The sequence below is a fragment of the Miscanthus floridulus genome, chromosome 4 (genome assembly GCF_019320115.1).
Source record: "Miscanthus floridulus cultivar M001 chromosome 4, ASM1932011v1, whole genome shotgun sequence".
Lineage (NCBI taxonomy): Eukaryota > Viridiplantae > Streptophyta > Magnoliopsida > Poales > Poaceae > Miscanthus > Miscanthus floridulus.
In genome coordinates this window covers 123,002,648-123,016,807 of record NC_089583.1, presented here as the reverse complement: position 1 = coordinate 123,016,807, position 14,160 = coordinate 123,002,648, and the positions used below count along the sequence as shown (strand labels likewise).

The 14,160-nt window shown below is 45.6% G+C and overlaps 1 pseudogene; it reads left to right on the top strand.

The window, feature by feature from the left end:
• Positions 1-528: 528 nt before the first annotated feature.
• LOC136549258 (uncharacterized) lies at positions 529-4,006 on the top strand (annotated as a pseudogene).
• The last annotated feature ends 10,154 nt before the right edge of the window (positions 4,007-14,160 follow it).

The window sequence follows — 14,160 nt, the reverse complement described above, 5'->3', positions numbered from 1 at the left end:
CCGTATGATTTGCTTTAGGTCCGCTAGACCGCTACTGAATTAAGCAATATGTAATAGGCAAATTTTGCTATTGGACATGCCAAATGACGCGTCTTTGCTGGCGGACACTGCGTTTTCCATCTTTTGCCGTGAGACACTCTGGTTTTTGGAAATACTGCCAGTGGGCACCGCAACCCAGTTGCACCCGGTTTTGGAGAGAGAAAACTTCATTTTGGACATCGGGTGCCCCTGAACCAGACTTGGCGCCGTCCCAACCTGAGTCTGGTTCGACCCAGTTGTAACGGCCGGCCCGCACCCGACTCCGTCGTTAGGGTTCTAGGCGCGCCATTTCCCCAATCCCGCTGCCGCCGCTCACTCCCAATCGCGCCGCCACCCACTCGTCTCCACTGCTCGTCGCGCCGCCGTCCACCCAGTGCCCGCCGCCGCTGACAGATCGAGCCTCGGCCGTCATCCGCCATGGGGGGTTGAGGATCTAGAGTTCCCCCGCGCCCCGAAGATGAAGTCCCCCAGCTCGAAGAACGGGCAGTGCCCTAGGTCTCTGCCTAGGGTTCCGCAATTCAAATGGCTAGTGAAAGGGTGAGTCTTTTGAATCCCTACTATTTGCAGATGAATGCCTACGGATGTGGTAGAATGCTTGCGGTTTTGAAATCGTTTAGTTTGGTTGTTATCCTTTGTGTTGATTTAGGATGGATCCGACTTCCGCGTGTAGACTGGCGATTAGCGTACCTGCATATGTAGAGCAAAGACCAGATGGGCTCGATGATTATCATGTAACTGCTAATTACATGCGTGTGGTAGACAAGGATAAATTCTCTTGGATGGGGTTTCTTGGGTGCCTTGGTGAGGAGATAGTCCATGGGGTCGACCAAGAACTGCAGGTCACCTTCTTTGACAAAACCAAGGATGAGACAGTGCGCATAGATTCTGATTCTGCTCTGTTACATGCATTTGATGTGTATTGGGACAGTAGGAAGGTGCCACTGACTGTACATGTTGTTGACACTGGTCCTCGTTTGCTAAAGTCTAAGTGTTGTAATGCCAATGCCTCTCAGTCTTCTCAGTCTGTTATTATCACTCAGGAGAGTCAGGTTAATTGTCAGCCAATAGCTATGATCTTCCGTGATGAACTTGTACTGCCTAATCTAGTAGCTGATGACAATGGTGAAGCTGTTGATCTTAATGATGATGGTAATTGTGAGGCTGATGCTAATGGTGATGAGGGTCTTAATCTTGATAATGATGGTGAAGATGATGATGCTATTGCTGAAGAAGAAGAAGAAGATATTGCTGAAGATGACTGGGGAGAGGCTGATGAAGTGGAGTATGTAGGAGTAGATGATGAGAATGAGAAGTACAAGGATGGGGTCAATGATGATGGTGATGCTGACCCTGCTTACTATCCTGACAGTGACCCAGAAGATGATGACCCATTAGTTGTGGACTGATGGGAGGGACTGTGACGGTGTTGTTCATGTCACTGACATAGATAACCCTAAGATAGGTCTTGGTGTTACTTTTGAAGATGGTTTCTGCTTTAAGAGATGTATTAGACAATATGTTGTGCTTAATGAAGTTGAACTTGTAGTTCCATATAGTGCGTCACGGCTGGTACCGAGCATATTGTAAGGCCAAGAGATGTCGGTGGAGGATTCATGCATCTCAGTTACCTGATGGCAAGACATGGCAGGTATGTGAGCTTTGTAATGCTTCATTTAGTTTAATTTAGTTATCAATTGTTGTGTGCTAACCGTTGGTTGATGGCTGCAGATTAAGAAGCTACCACACAAGCATAATTGTGCCAGCACAAGCAAATTCTAGAACAACTGTATGGCTAACAATCACTGGGTGAAGGACAGAGTTATAAACTGGCTTAGGGAAGATCCAACTATTGGAGCTAAAGATTTGAAGCAGAAGTTGGAGGAGAATTTTTGTGTACAGCTGAGCTACTACGTGGTTTGGGACGGCAAGCAAATGGCCTTAGATGAGATCATGGGTGGCTGGGAAGATAGCTTTGTACATGTGTTTTCTTGGAAAAGGGAGATTGAGAAGAGGAGTCCTGGCAGTGTTGTAGAGATTGAGTGGGAGATTGTAGATGAGAAGAGAAGATTCAGTAGGATGTTTGTAGCACTGAAGCCATGCATAGATGGCTTCCTGCAAGGTTGCAGACCTTATTTAGGAATTGATTCCACAATTTTGACAGCAAAGTGGAAGGGACAGTTAGCATCAGCTGTAGGGATAGATGGCCACAACTGGATGTTCCTAGTGGCCTATGGAGTATTTGGCAGTGAGACCAAGGAGAATTGGGAATGGTTCATGAAGATGCTGCACAAGGCTATTGGTTCCCCAAATGGTCTTGTTATTTCAACTGATGCAGGTATGTTGCATTCATTGTGCTCTTGTTTTTCAATTGAGTGTTGTATGTTCCCCACCTGACATTGTTTCCATGCTTACTAACTGTAGGCAAAGGAATAGACAAGGCTGTTACCAAAGTTTTCAGTAATGGGGTGGAGCACAGAGAATGCATGAGGCATTTAGTCAAGAATTTCCAGAAGAGGTTTAGGGGAGAAGTGTTTGAGAGGAACTTATGGCCTGCATCAAGGTGCTATAGACAGACAACCCATGATAGGCACTGGAATGAGATGCACAAGGCATGCCCCAAGGCAACTAGGTGGCTGCTAGGACAATCACAAGCAGCTATGGGCAAGGTGTAAGTTTAGCACAGCAAGCAAATGTGACTATGTCACAAACAACATAGCAGAGACTTTCAACAGTTGGATCAGGGAAGAGAAGTCATTACCTGTTGTAGAGCTAATGGACAAGATAAGGCAGTTGATCATGGAGAGATTTTGCACCAGGATGCAACTGCTGTCCAAGTTTTCTGCCTTCAAGATTCTGCCAGCTGTCATGAAGGAGCTGCACAACAAAAGCAGAAATCTGAAGTACAACATTCACAAGAGTGGCCCAATGGTTGGTGAAGTTGGAGGAGTCAACAAGGACCTGGTCCCTTGGAGGTTCATTGTTGATCTAGACAAGAGAGAGTGCACCTATAGAGGTTGGCAGTTAACTGGTCTGCCATGTGTTCATGCCCTAGCTTTCATTGGCACCAGAAGGGTAGACTTAGAGGACTATGTTGACCACTACTATTCTGTAGACATGTTCAAAGCAGCCTATGCAACTCCAGTGCCTCCAATGCCAAGCAAGGATGAATGGGAAAAGCTGAACCTTGGCTTCAACCTCCTTCCTCCTAAATGCAACAGAGCAGCAGGAAGGCCAAGGAAGAGAAGGATAGTTGGAGTTGAAGAAGGTGGGTCCAGCAGCAAGGGCAGGAGAAGGTGTAAAAGGTGTGGTGGATTTGGACACCTGCAGAAAACCTGCAATGAAACTGTTGCAGACCCTGATGCACCACCACCTGCACCTCCAAAGAAGAAGAGAAGGACTTATAAGCCAAAGGTTGTTGAGATCATAGAAACAACAGAAGAGCCAGCCAAGAAGAAGAGAAAGGCCTCCACCAAGGGGAAACAAACCAGCAAGAAGAAGAAGACAACTCCAACTGAGCCTACACCTCCTGAGCAATCAGTGCAGTAAGTGATCCATTTCTTGCCAACACTGTTCTTAATCTAAAGCCAAGTGTAGTTGATAACATGGTCACATCTGCCATCTTACAGGGTTCCAAGATCCCCAGTCACTAGGAGGCAGGCCAAACAGCAAGCTGGAGGTAGCCTAGGGGCACAGACTAGGAGTCAGAGCCCAAGCGCCTAGCACTAGGAGCAAGAGGGGAGGGGCCTGATGCCTGCACTGGGAACATCAAGACAGAAGCAACCTTTTGAGCCACCTGTGCTTTTGGTGTGCTTTTGTGTGGTTCTATGAACTTGCTATTGTAATCTGTGTGCTTTTGAGCCTGGATATTGTTGGTGTGAACCTGGTATTGTAATCTGGTAATGTAGTGAACCTGGCTATTGTTGGTGTGAACTTGATATTGCCATCTGGTATGATGTTCCATAATTAATGATCTGGTATGCCTGTGTTTGTCATGCTAAAATTAAGTCAGCTGTTAAGTTGAAGGTAGTGATGCTGCAATTTTAACTTTACAACTAAAAAAGGGAACAAATCAAGTTGAAGTTACTCCATTCAAACTGCATTTCATTCATATTTCACAAACATTACAAAGCATACTTCATGCTTGCTTGTACAATACCATGCACAAAGCAAGAAAGCAAACAACACCTACAAACACACTGGCCCCAACCATCATCCTAACAACTATTTGCTCTCCAGCTATTCTAGCCACAACAGTGCTCTGAGCAACTACAACATTGTTCAAGTTCAACAGAGAATTCTCCAGAGCCTTCAACGCAGCCATCACTGCTGCACCATCCATGCCATCTCCAGCGCTCTCTGGCTTCCACATGAAGAAGTTGCAGGTACCGTTGCCCTATTTCACAGCGAAAGCCAAATCAATAGGATGAACCCTACATCCGATTTCAAAACGCCCAAATGTAGCAAGAACAAAATCAAGAAAACTCACCCAGTCACGATTCCTGCAAGTGTAGAACGGCTTGTCTAGATTTTTTGTGGTTCTCGACGTCCGCTCCACGACCGTCGCCGTGTGGCAGAAAGGGCACAGCGCCTGCCCCTCTCTCGCTCCACGCGACCCAGTCGACGAAGAAGCGCCAGATCCTGTAGCCATCTTCTATAGGCCCGCTCTCCTGTCGACGACGCCCGCCAACCTACGCCGCGCCGGCACCCCCGCCCGACCGGCCGCCGCAGCCTATGCCGCCGCCGCCTCTGCGGTGAAGAGGGGGAACGAGGAACAGACCGTTGTAACGACGGAGTCGGGTGCGGGCCGGTCGTTACAACTGGGTCGAACCAGACCATGTTGGGACGGCGCCAAGTCTGGTTCAGGGGCACCCGATGTCCAAAACGAAGTTTTCTCTCTCCAAAACCGGGTGCAACTGGGTTGCGGTGCCCACTGGCAGTATTTTCAAAAACCAGAGTGTCTCACGACAAAAGATGAAAAACACAGTGTCCGTCAGCAAAGACGCGTCATTTGGCATGTCCAATAGCAAAATTTGCCTATGTAATAAACAATGTTAGCTAGTTTAGTCCAAAGGGACGTGTTATTGCCGGTTATTTGTTGGTTATATAATCACAAAATACACTTTCGGAACGGAGGGAATATATTACAGATTATTCATAATCTAGAGAGACTATATATGTGGATTGATTCTGGTAAATCACCGCCCGAACATTTAAAGCACTGCACTGCACTTGGTATATATTGAGATTATATATTTTTTAAAATATAAATTGGAGCAATTAGGAAATAAAATGGTGCATATCAAACGGCCGGGCAGCTCGTCTTACCAAGCATGATAATTGATAATCGTCTGCGAGGTTAATGATGCATCTGGTGCGTGTGCGATGACGATGGTCACGAGCTATATGGATCTCTCAAATCCGGGCATGGGGCTCCCTGATGAGCCGGCTTTTTTATGTACTAGTATTATTGATTAATCTATATATCATATTCCTCGTCCTCCTCGTAGCCCTCGAGATGGAGTGTCTGCCCATGGTTGAGCAAGAGTCTGGAAACTGGATAAACTACTCTATTATCGCCTCATACAAAATTGACAATGTCTCCCCTAGGGTTAGTTCATGCAGATTATTCAGATCACCTTAGCTAAGCCGCCGTGAACACCGCCCAAGTACTACTTGCTTTCTCTGTTCAAGAAAGAATACGATTCTAGTACAATGCATCTTATAAGTTTGATCAATTATAGATAAAAAATATTAATATTTATAATATCAAATAATATCAAATTAAAAAATTATTTTTATATAATAAATTAATCTGGAGCCATAAATGTGAATACTCGTTTATTAAAAACTTGGTCAGACATGAACCGTTTAACTGGCACGCAACACATAGTTGTATTCTTTTTAGGTCGAAGGAAGTACTTTCATTAGCAATAGCAAGACACCTGAATCTGTGGTAGAATCTTCTTTAACTCCCCTCTCGCTAATAAAAAAGGAAAAGAAAATCTGTGGCAAAATATTAAAATATGGATACACATTGCCAGATGGAGATGAACACCTTTGTACTCCATCAAACTTAGTGAACCACCCCCTCTCACTCTGTGTCTGGAATGGTGTAATCACCGGTCCTTAATTTTGGCTCGAGGTGCCATCTAGAATTCTCAAACTATCACAATGCACATCCAGGTTTTTAAACTTATTAAGCGTGTCATATGGAGTCTAACCAAAGTTTGAGTTAATCTGCCTAGGTGACACTCTAATTACACGATAACATGTCACCCAAATATGGGGGCCAAATGAAAGTCTCATCTCTCTCCCCTACCGGCATGTGGTCCTCACATGTCGGTGACATGTCTTTGTATATCAGTGTGCCACGCAATTGGATTAACTCATATTATGGTAATTTAGACATCACGTGACACGATTAATAAGTCTAAGACATGTCTTTTATATGTGCATTTTGAAAGTTTAGGTACCTGAATGACACCTTTAAGCCAAACCAAGTTGAAGGCCAGTGGTGTATTTTGTTTATCTCTTATACAACTAAAACATACGGATTGTCAATATCTACCCGGCAGGACCAAAACACTAATGCGATCCATATCCGGCAGGCAAATAATCACCACATTGAGACACTAGAAGGCAAATAAATAAAACAGAATAAAACTCACGGAATCACCGACAGGCAAATAATCACCGCATGGAGACACTATAAGGCAAGTAAAAAATAGAATAAAACGGAAAGAGAATTATGAGAAGAGAAAGGAATTTATTGGAATATCACCACGCAATGATCATGATCGTGATCCAAATCTCGTTCGTCGTCCTTCGCGTTGCGTGTTGACAACAAATACTTTTTTCCCAAAAAAATGAATTATTGGCATGCCTCGTGCGGGCTAGGATATTGTAAGTCCGAGTATACATGTTTTGGCAAGGCAGAGCATGGATAAATTCAATTCGATGCCTAGCAATAAATTTTCAGCCTTTGAGGCAACTGATGTTTGTCGTAACTTTCAGACAACAAGCTCCAAGTCTAGCTTTTATTTCAGATTCATTACGATAATGAATGTGTTTCTAAACATTATCATGGTATAATACACGTGAAAAATTGAATTGATATATTCATGATTTTAACTTGGCTAACAAACATCCCATTCAATTTATGTTGCACCGTTGCAACGTGCGGTCACTCATCTAGTCATTTAAAAGGGAGGAAAGTTACCCTACCTAGGCAGACAAAGGGATATGTCAAGTACATGCATTGGGACTTGAATTCTTGACTGGCCTATCAACCCCCCTCAATATTGCAGCATACTCTCTCTAATCTAGCAACGAGACCATATGTGATATTTCTATGCCTAGTTGTGACTTGTTCTTTGGTTTCTAAAGGAGGTTATCAGTATTTGCTAAGGCTCCACTCTTCATAGTCTTTGCCCTTTGTGGAAGTCAAGCGCAATGAGATCAGGCAGCCATGAGTGCGTCCACTCTCGAATACACAATAATACTATATATTCAAAAGTCAATTTCAAAGATGGATACACTGCAGAAGAATCATGAATTTTTGGTCCAGTACTACCAATACTAACGTGCAGTTTCAAATGTAAATGCCACTGTACGGATGAAGAGGTTAAAAAATGAGAATTTAGCACGAGTGATCTGCTAAAGGTTGTGGCGCGGCGGGAGTTGTGATTGGCAGGGAGCGTATCTGCCAGCGAGCCTTTGCTTCGTCATTTCTTTACTCGCCTTTTGCTAGTCTTTGGATGAAAAAAAGAGGAGAAAGAAAAGCAGATTGAGGGGCATGTGCAACCATGCTACATTGCACAAAGACTTTGGTGGATCCAATAGCTGCTAATACTCTCTCGGTCCTTAAAAAAAAAAGAATGTCATAGGATTTTGTGCAGATCATCTTTTGAAAGTTTAACTAAATTTATAAAAAATATTAGCAACATTTGTATCTCTAAACAAGTTTATTAGAAAAATATATTCAATAATTAATCTAATGATACTTATTATGCACCATAAATATTAATAATTTATTGTATATGTTTGGTTAAAGTTAAAAATATTTGACTTCTTGGAAAATAAGAATGACACTCTTTGTCAAACAGAGGAAGTATTGTTGTCGGTGTTTCAAGTTATCACCGACGAGTAAATTTCTAATATTGCGCGTCTGGCTCGGATGGTATGCTAAAGAGGACACGAGGTTTATACTGGTTTGGGCAGAATGTCTCTACATCCAGTTCGTTGCTGTTGCTCATGTTACTAGCACTGAAAGTTCATAGTAGGGGTTATAAACGGGCGAGAGAGTGACGGGTCTCAAGTCTCTAGTGGAAAGAATGAACGGGTGCCGAGAGCTCGGTCGCTGCTCGAGTGTGTGCTTGTGTGTTCTGATCGGTTCGAGGTCCGATGGGTTTGTGATGGTTCGATCAGATCTAACCTGAATCGATCGGATTCGAGTCCCCTTCATGGGACGCCCTGCTTTCCCTTTTATAGGACAAGGGAAAGCACGGGTTACAGCCGAGAAAAAGAAAGAACGAGAGGGAGAATAAGTCCTTCAAGATCGTCGTGTCCTCCTTCATGCGGGTCCCGTCGACCCTGTAGATGTCAATAGGGATAGCTCCACATTGTGGCCCTGTTCGTCACTGGCGCCATGCCCAGGCGTTGTCTGTCAGGCATGGCGCTTCACTACGTCCTGACGGATGTCGTGGTGAACCGACGCGCTTGTCAGTGTTCGTACGGAGTTAGGCAAAACAGCACTGGTACACCCAATGTTATTCCTGATGTGAATCCCTAGATATGTCCCGTCATGGCCACGGGTTATATCAGGGCGTGCCGGTTTCTTCCCTGGTGTCAGAGCTTTGACCTAGGCCCATACGCTTGGACCTAGAGTGGTTTGCAGCGGTATGGGTCTCCGTCGGGCGAGATGGAACGCGCGACCTCGGGGTCGAGCGAGGCGGAGCCCGTAGCCTTGGGGTTGGGCAAGGCAGAGCGCAAACCTAAGGGTTGGGCGAGGAAGAGCCTGCTCCTAGAGGCCGGGCAAAACAGAGTGCAAACCCAAGGGTTCGGCAAGGCAGAGCCCGCGGCCTTAGTGTCAGTCGAGGCGGAGCGTAAACCCAAGGGTCGAGCGACGCGGAGCTTGCATGCCTAGGGGTCAGTCGGAGTTGTAGTCACGCTCTTGAATGCTCGGATGAATCAATGTTGATGGTCATTAGCTCCTCCTCTTCAGGTACCCTAGTATTAGTCCCCGACAGCAGACCCGAGCCTATGGAGGAGTAGAAAACTCCTTCGGAGGCTTTTTTGAATAGAAGGACTCTGAGGGCTTTGGTCTTCTTTTGTCTCCCACGACGTGACTTGGGGCTAGTTATTCCCTTTCGTCGAGATCGGACCCCTCGGGGGTATAGCCGTGAGATTTGGTGGGTAAAAAAGGTCTTTTCTAATCTTGACTCCTATAGGGGTCTTGTTGTTCTACAACCATGCGTCCGATCTTCATGCGAGAGCAACTTTCCTCGAGCCCCTACCCGTATCAGGGGTCCGGTCGAGGATTGGCTCGTCTTTGCGGTTGTCTTCCCTCAAGCGTTTTTTTGATAAAAATGGAGGGGCCAAGCCGTGGTATGATTTTCCTCTACGAACAAATCTGGTGCTCAATGAGCTGTTAATCAGCTAGTCCGAGTGGGGCCCTAGCATCCCGTTCGTGGGGATTCAGCTTGGGTCGGCTTGGTGACCGACTCCAGATTCTCAGCGGTCAATCCACATAGTTCTTGGGTCGGTTCGATCGGCCCTAAGGGCTCTGTGCCTTTCTTCGAGAGAAAACCATGGATCATATCCGGTCGAGACTCGAACATGGGCTGGGATGCCCATGGTGCTCATGCGCCTAGGTTTAGACCGCTAGTGGGACCATCCCTTTCCACCCCTTACCTTAAAAGGCACTTAGAGCGGTTGTCGAACCCATCGGTGGGCCAACCTTCGAACTCCTGGGCCTAGATGGGCCATAGTAGCATTTTTAGCTTCGTATTCCTCTTACCTCTGATGGGTCATGGCCCATCTAGAGAGGCGAAACATCCGGTGAGTTCTCTGAGGGAACGGACAGAGGTTACATGCACGCGTCCCACGGCGAGACGTGGTGGCAGATTATGGCAGGCGTGGAGATCTAGGCGGTTGGTTGGTTTTCTCGCACCCGTCACCCCTATAAAACCAAAGGGTTAGCCCCTCGGGTTCCATACCTTGCATCCTTGCCCCCACAACCACGACCGCCGCCACCAATCGCTTAGGTTTCTTGGCTCCGCATCTCCGCTGCTGTTGAGCCCGCATCCATCGCCCCCACCTCTAATGGATCCATGGTGCCATTCCAACATCACCTTCCAGTGCATGGAGGGCCTCGTCCATCGCGGTTTTCTCTATGCACGGACCTTGGCCGAGGAGTGGCTACTGCCCGGCGAGGAGGATCTATTGTTGCCGCTCGATGGCTATGTGGTGTCATTCGCCCACTTCCATGAGCGTGGGTTTGTGACCCCCGCCCATAAATTTCCTAGGGGGTTGCCGGACTACTACAAGATTGAGCTGCAGCATTTTAATCCCAACGGGACCCAGCACATGGCGGCATTCATTGCCCTGTGCAAGGGATTCCAATGGATCAGCCCCCACTTTGACTTGTGGAGGTACTTCTTCGCTGTCACCCTATAGAAGAAGAGGGAGCAAAGCGGCAAGTAGGAGCTGCATATGTCGATGGGGTCCACCGACATCCAACTTTAGAACAATCGGGTCGGCGAGTACCATTCATATGGCTTTTGACGTCCAACAAGGGGTGGCATTCATAGTGGTTCTACCTCAAGAATGACACCACTGCCCCTCTGCTGGAATTCACTGGGTGCCTGATCAAAGAGGCCTTGGAGTCATGGAGGAAGTGGGCGTCCTAGAGAAGGACAAGAAGAAGATCTAGGACAATATCGCCGCCATCCACATACTGAAGGAGAATGACCTGAAGGGGTCGGGTGTCATTAGGGCCTACCATGTAAGGAGGGTGGCACCGTTGATGACATGTGCGCTCCCGCTATATGCGATGGTGCTCGAGGCGTTGTTCGACAGAACAATGCTCGCCTAGGGAATGCTCCCCGACTCTGAGATCATGTAATGCATCAAGGAGGCGATGGAGCCTTTGCGAGACAACGCGGGTGCCACCCTAGACTTTGTTTACCCAGTGCCGGGGCATCCTCCAATGCGGCCAGAGCCAGGCCATGTCGTCTTTGTAAGTTTTCCTTTCTCTTCTTTCTCTTCAATTGATTTCCTGACTCCTTGATACTAACTTTGAGGGGGGCAGGACCAGCCGAGGGACCTTATCCTCATGGATCACCTAACACCATTGCTGAGGGATTTGGCCATGAGGATGGCGAATCGTGCCGAAGGCGAGTGGCTGAGGAAGGCGAAGGAGGATAAGAAGAGAAAGAAGCAGCTGTGGCAGAACCTCTTAAGTTATAGGGCCCACATGCACCTGTCACTGTCCAACGACCTTTGACATTTATGCATATGTTTCCAATAACTTAAAAAGACTGTCGGGTGTCCTCGGGGAACCCCGAATCATCCACGATTTCCGAGCAGGATCACGTTACAGAGTCAATGCAGTATTACAACATTTATTCAAATATCAAAACCAGAGTAAAATCAGCGGAAGTCTTACAATCATATTTTACAAACAGTTGTTTCAAACCTTACAAACTAAGTTCCATAATTATTACAAACCATAGTAGTAGTGGAGTGGCATAATAATATAGACATATCACACAAAATAAACATCCTGCCCAAGGATCACACATTTAGTTCTCATCGTCAGAACGAACGATAGTCATGCAGCACGATCCAAAACAGATCTGCTCATGAGGCTCACCTGCAACAAGGGGTCAACGAACCCTGAGTACAAAGGTACTCAACAAGACTTATCCGAAATCTTAACTGATAAACTCAGTAATGCAGGCTCAAGGATTCAAGGTATAGCTTTAACAATGATCAAAGTTCTTTTGCGTAAAAGCTCTTTTAACAACATTCTTTATATAGAAAACTTCTCTAGAATTATATACAAAGCTGACACGATCCGCACTGAGATCATGAAACTTCATATCCAACATCTTCACAAGCCTTATTTAAGTTTTGGTTATTAATTCTACGATGATGAACAGTGAGTTGAGTCTCCATAACCGAGGAGCAACGACGATTCGAACCGATTAAAACCCAGCTGGGAATTCTAGACCACACGACATATGCAGGTCCCCGACTCACATATATCAACCTACCCTCGGATCCTCTAAAACAAGAACGGGTCCGCGCCACCCGAGAATACAGCACACCTCAAATCCGGCCACATTCCAGCCATGAGGGTACACGCTATTCCCGCCATCTCTCCACTCCCAGTGCGCGAGTAGCCATTCTCGTAATAGAATTGCCAAGTTCAGGCTTACCGGAGTATGTGGTTAGTACTACAAATTCTCACCTCATGCAATTCAACAACGGACGTGCCTTAATCAACACAGGCGGAAAGAACCCGCTCACAAGACCTCCATGTCTTGTGGCTCACACACACCGAGTCCGCCCGGTCTAGATTTATTACTCCACATTCCCATATCACATGCTAACATAATTAATCAATGTTCCATTTAAAACTTGTAGGTGGCAGGTAGTCACCCGACTTTCATCGTTCTACGCATAGCTAAGCAAAACTAGGCATAAACGAGTTTAAAACAGGTAATAGGGTAAATATGGAATAACAAGGGTGGTAATGCACCAATTAGGCTTTTACTTAACTCCTAATCACTTAATGCAGTAACAGAAAGCAAAAGCGAAATTAATTTATAAAATACAAGGTAGGGTTGTATGCATCCGGGGCTTGCCTTCGTTGACGGAAAAGTCCGATTACTGCGACGTTACACAAGTATTCGACCCGACCTCAACAGACGGATTAACCTCTTCAACAGCTTGATTAACTACCACATTTTCACTTTCGTTCACTACACGTAATAACAATGCCATGTTTAACATGATGCGGAATTCTAAACATAATGCTCGATGATGAATGAAAAATTAATAATTTGAATACAACTTTCCTTCGCGGTACAGTTGCAAGTCAAACAACTAATTCTTTTTTGTAAACACATACATCAACTGCCAAGGATCATTAACAACAAATGACCTAAGGTCATCACTCAATCCAAAATTTCAAACAAAACCTAAATCACTAAAGGTTACTATTTACTTTTATGAATTAATTATTTAATTCAAAATTATGAAATAAATCAACTTATTCTAATTGAGCCCAAAATTTTAGTACATGTTCATTACATGTTAACTAAGTGGCAAAACAAATTTCATAATTTTTGGATAAATAAATAAGCCTAGAAAAATCCTGGAAATCCATTTATGAATAAATTGAGCAATTTTTATCACATTTAAAACTTACTGAAAAACACTATTTCATATTTTTCTTAAATACTATACATCTCAGAGAAGTCATACAAAAATTTTCATAATTTTTGGAGCTCTAAATAAATCTACACAAAAATAACAAAAACAGACACTATTCATTCAAATCTGAAAATAGAAAAATCCATTTGAACGCTGAGTCACTGACATCGGACCCCACCTGTCATCTTCTACCTCCCGCGTGTTGACTACGACGACGACGGCGCTGACCGGCGCAAACTCACCGACGGTGAGCCCAAAGGCGACGGTCAAGGTACCAAAATGACCACATCATCACGGCGCATCGACTGAAGGCACTAGCTAGACGAATTACTACGAGTTACGAGCTTGGCGTCGGCCATGGCGGATGCGGTGGCTCGGCAACGTTACGCCGGCGAAATGAAGCCGAAAACGGGGAAACAGAGGGCATGGGAAGGTCCAGTAGCTCACCACGAACACGTTCAAGCAAGAATTAAGGCCGGAGAAGCAACGTAGACACGGGTCGACGTGAATAGCAACGGCGACGGAGCAAGGATCGTCGGTGACGGTGTGCCGGCGACTGCAGTGGATAAAACGGCCAAACAATAGTGAAATGAGCACTACGGCATCGAGACGAAGCTAAAGGGACATCAATCAAGGGCAACGGCTCACCGACGGGCTCTGGCCACGAAGATGCGCATG